This window comes from Penaeus monodon, chromosome 11, assembly GCF_015228065.2.
Source record: "Penaeus monodon isolate SGIC_2016 chromosome 11, NSTDA_Pmon_1, whole genome shotgun sequence".
NCBI classification, from domain to species: domain Eukaryota; kingdom Metazoa; phylum Arthropoda; class Malacostraca; order Decapoda; family Penaeidae; genus Penaeus; species Penaeus monodon.
Genome location: NC_051396.1, coordinates 51513813 through 51518812, shown reverse-complemented (window position 1 = coordinate 51518812; position 5000 = coordinate 51513813).

Sequence of the window (5000 nt, the reverse complement as noted above, 5' to 3'; positions counted from 1 at the left end):
CATGTGTTTATATATGTGAATATATGTATGCATATACATGTATTTACATGTATATATGTATAGGCCTTTTTTATAGCATCCAAAAATCCCCTAACATTTTGATACATTGTTTCAAGTTGTATCACGGTTGCTATAAATCATGATATCATCGTTTGCACTGACATACAAAGTATTGAAAAAGGAGAAGTTATCTTTCTTATAAAGAAAGTCAACAGAAAACCATTAAAGTAGATAATAAGCTGATATGATTTCTAATTACAAGCAAGACATTGTGGAAGCTTCAAATAAAATGGAAAAAGTTCCTGACTAATTCGCAACTTACATTGTTTATACACACCACTCTCCGCTTCGCAAGGCTGTGGAAGTTTAAATGTATTTCTTCAGATTCTGTCAAAATATTTTTTCCTTATTACATACATTGTTCTTCAAATGAAAAGTGGAAATTGCATAAGCTTTTGCCTCTTATCGTATTTACCGCTAGTGAGTTCCGTGTCCAAATCAGACAGCTGAGTCATTGCAATGATCACGGACATTTTAATTGACTTACTGAGTGAAATATATCAGCAAATCAAGATACACAGCATTTTCTTTGATATTTTTGAGCCAGTGAGATTATATCATAGAGGTACAGAAGGATTTTTAAGATATCCTTCCGAAGTTAATACCATGGTAAAATTCTTACCATGTCGTTCCAGCGAGCGTCATAATTGACTTTAAGTTTTACCCATATAGAGTGACCATGTGTTTGATGTACTACTAAAAAGTCACAAAAACATTTTATGCACCCTTACAATAAAAAGTTTCATCAAGAAACTTACGATGCGATTCGTAATTAACGAAAATATAAATCTCTAACTGAGACTGCCCGAAATATGTTTGAAAAATACTGCGCTCTGATTGGCTGGCCGGAGCGTATCAAACCCTATCAAGTTGACGGCAAACACTTTGATAAAAAAAAAAAAAAAATGTTTCAACAGGTTCCAATAACGTACATGTAAAGGGCAAACATGCATCAGAGATTATTAAAGTGTGTTAGGGATTTCGGAAATGGTACAAAAAACACCCTATATATGTATATACATATGTAAAAACATCTACCTGATATATACGTACATATTCACGCACAGGTACATGCATCTGGAAACAGATTTTTTTACATGTATCATTATCTATCTATTTTAGGTTCATGAAATTCATCATTTTTACACTTTTGGGCTTATCATATCTCTCTCCCTTCTGTCAAGATGTGTGATGGGTTCTTCACAAAAATCTACTTGATATAAAGATAAGCATTTCTTTGCATACTTGTTTCTCGAGGCCAACTTCTGTCTAAGGATGATAAGAAAGTTACTATCACATTTTTCTTATGTGCTTACGTGTTTCCATTTCATTATCTTTATTTGATATTGATACAACTTGCTTATAAATGTAACCCTTCTTGTTGATGGTTAATACAATTTATTTTATATTTATTGTTATCCATTTAATACGATACTCCAACTACAGTTACCGAGTCGAGGCATTTTAGCGAGGAAAATCTGCGGAGTAAAACACCCATGTTTCGCTTACCAGCATGTGCTAATGATGAATCCTACCTCCTAGGAGACTCAACCAAATTAATATATATATATATAAATGGAGATCACAACGTCGATGCTGGGTCAGTTAATTCAATGTTTCTTTTGATATATCATGATAGCTGGATACAGCGCAGGCTTTTGAAATAATCCATATAAACCGTCTCCTCGGTATGGTGGCTAAAATCGGCCGCCATACAGCGTTTCCTTCAAACAAGATAACTCCAGCGTAAACAATATTACGCTCAGGAAAACGCTAGACAAAAAAAAAAATGAGGGAATGAGAAGTAGGTGAGAGAGAGAGAAAAAAAGAATAAAATTAGAAATTAGGGTACCAAGAGGTGAAATTTTTGCGGGAAAAGGAAAAGCGTCACATCCATGGTAATATCCTAATTATTGGTTATGCTTTAAATATACAAACAGGTATGTGCAAACAACCACACACACACACACACTATATATATATATATATATATATATATATATATATATATATATATATATATATATATATATATATATATATATATATATATATATATATATATATGTGTGTATGTGTGTGGTGTGTGTGTGTGTGTGTGTGTGTGTGTGTTTGTGTGTATGCGTGTGTGTGTGTGTGTGTGTGTGTGTGTGTGTGTGTGTGTGTGTGTGTGTAAAAGAGAAAAGAAAAAAAAACAAAAAAAAAGGAGCAAATTATATTTACTGAAGTATTATGGGCCCGGATAAGCGCCCTGAGCCGCCGATCGCACTGTCCAAATATGAAAAAGATTGAGTCAGAAGACCCTGCAGCCCATCCTATCTCGCCAGCTGTCTGGCGCCCTCGAGTCGCAAGGCCTAGGGGGCAAAAAAAAACACCGAGTTTGACCGACTTACGTGAACCGAGGCACAGTTCCGAGGTTTTTCGGGAAGGTCATTTCCGCGAAATACCCGCAACACCGGGTCACGTGAACCCTGGCTGACTTTATCTTCGATCTTCAAGTATCACGGATTCTCACAACTTGTAAACTGACGTAAGGCTTAACGTACCGGTCACTTATAACATGGCTGTTCGGCCGTTACTTATATATGTGTATGTATGTGCATATTATGTATGTATAATCTACGTATTAGCGGTAGGAATTATTTTAGACTGATTACAGCGACGAAGTGAGTGAGGAACTGTTTTCCGCGACGGCGCTCCTCTTCGCTGGATGTTGGCCTTGTAATCTCGATCCCTTATTTAAGATTAGGCTAAATCTAAGATACAGCAATAGATTCATGATAGGACCTGAGAAGATACAGCTGAAACAATGTTACTGTGTACATGTACAGTATACATATACATGCATACACACACACACATACATATATATATATATATATATATATATATATATATATATATATATATATATATATATATATATATATATTGTGTGTGTGTGTGTTTATATTTAAGTCCCTAAGTAAATCGCTCACAATAACATTAGGAGCACCACAGAAAATGGAACTGAGACATTAACGGGGAAACTAAGAAAAAGTTCGATAAATGAGGTATGATTTACAAGATCTGACACTTTATGATTTTATGGCTTAACTGTGCATCTTTCATTCTAATGCTTCTGATCGTTATTCTTTTCATTAAAGCTGCCATCAAACGCGGACAGTGATACAATCATATGATATTGTAAATGAGGGCTCTATAGTATTTGTAAGTTTACTATAGTGACTTCTGGTTTAAAATGTCCCTGGATCTTAGACTTCATGTTGTGAAAAGGCACGTTGTCTAATGTCTTCATACTTAGTTATTGTTGTTTTGTTTTTCTTTTTTTATCACTTCATAATGGCGCAACATACAGCAAAAATATGGCCTTAGCTTAACCCCGAATGTATTACTGATTTACAGTATTCCATGGTTGGTTTCATCTCCATTTCAATAGTTCTAATATTTTTACCTTTAACCCCATGATTGGATAATAACAGTATAGAATATTTACTTATATTTTTAGTAAGCTCTTTGCAGGAAAGGTGTTCAGAATTCCCACACCAAATGTTTACATACCAATAATACAAGGAATAATAAACTGGGGGAAACACAGTCTAATTAAGCTAATTAACAAACACGTCCGCTGCTTTTGGCCTAGTGATTCGATCGTTTAGTATGGCACCTCTTGTCTCATTTTGTTTTGATAACTTCTTGTGTCCTATGGTCTTTGCGTTGCTTTAATGTTACTTCAGTTCGACCAATTTAAATCTATCTTCCAAAAATATATCTGTGTGATATATTAATTAAGTTCAATCTTGTGATGTTATCATTAACGCTGATTTATTATTTCTTACTTCATTATATGATTAATATCACAATATATCATATTAATATCATTAGTTTATTCTTTATATAATAGGTATTAATTGCTTGCTCTCTGTATGATCATAAACTCATTGATATGTTTGTTTGTTTGTTTTTTTTATTATTATTATTATTCTCAGTATCTATCTATCTGTATATTTATTCACCTGCTCTCAACACTAAAGGTAATAGATTATAATCACAGCAAAAATCATACCCCTTATCATAAACGCAAATTGATTATGTTGCACCATATTTTGTTATAATCTTGTTATATATAGAAGTCTGACAACCCAGTGCTTGTACTTGGAATAACCGTTTCTCAAGAATAAACTGATATTTTATCTCACCTTTGATATGCCGTCCTTTGCCCCCTTAAGACAGGACATGGATACGCACCTTGGCCATGTTAGAGGCTGATACAAGTCAGACAAGGAGAGATAAGCGAATTGTCAATTATTACAGAAACTTCTGGGAAACAGAGTGAGACATGGTGGTGTAAAGCCTGAATTCGATATGTTTGGAGCAATAGGGGCGTTTCCCAGACCTAAGGAATTGGAGTTGGAGAGTTGAAGAGTTGTTGGGTGTTACTGCGTAATCGAATGGTGCGAGGATTTTAGACGCAATCACAGCTAAACCAATCAAGCTAAGAGGCGCTGACAAGAATGGATTAAGATAAAGTAGAAAAAGGCCTCTAGGATTATCACTGATAAGGCCTATCATTGTCAGATAGTGGAAGAGGAGGCTGGATCTGACGAGGAAGAGGGTAACAACCCAACATGGTCAACTGATGAGAAAACGAAGAGCAATGCCAAAATCCCCAATATGCATCCAGTACCTTCTCACAAAGTAAGCCATTGGTCATGAGGAAGTGGATCTGAACCTGTAGACAAGAGGTGTACTTCTCAGGTCAAGAGCTAAACAACGAAAAGCATCTTATATAATCTGGGGTGTTAAAGGAGTTCTGCGTGTGGCGTGGAAGGGTTTGCATTAGTGCCCTTTGTACTATTAGCAGGACATGAAGCAGAAGAGAGGTCAAAAGTAAAAAGATTTTTCATATTGAGTGGATAAGGACCTGAGTTTTTTAATGC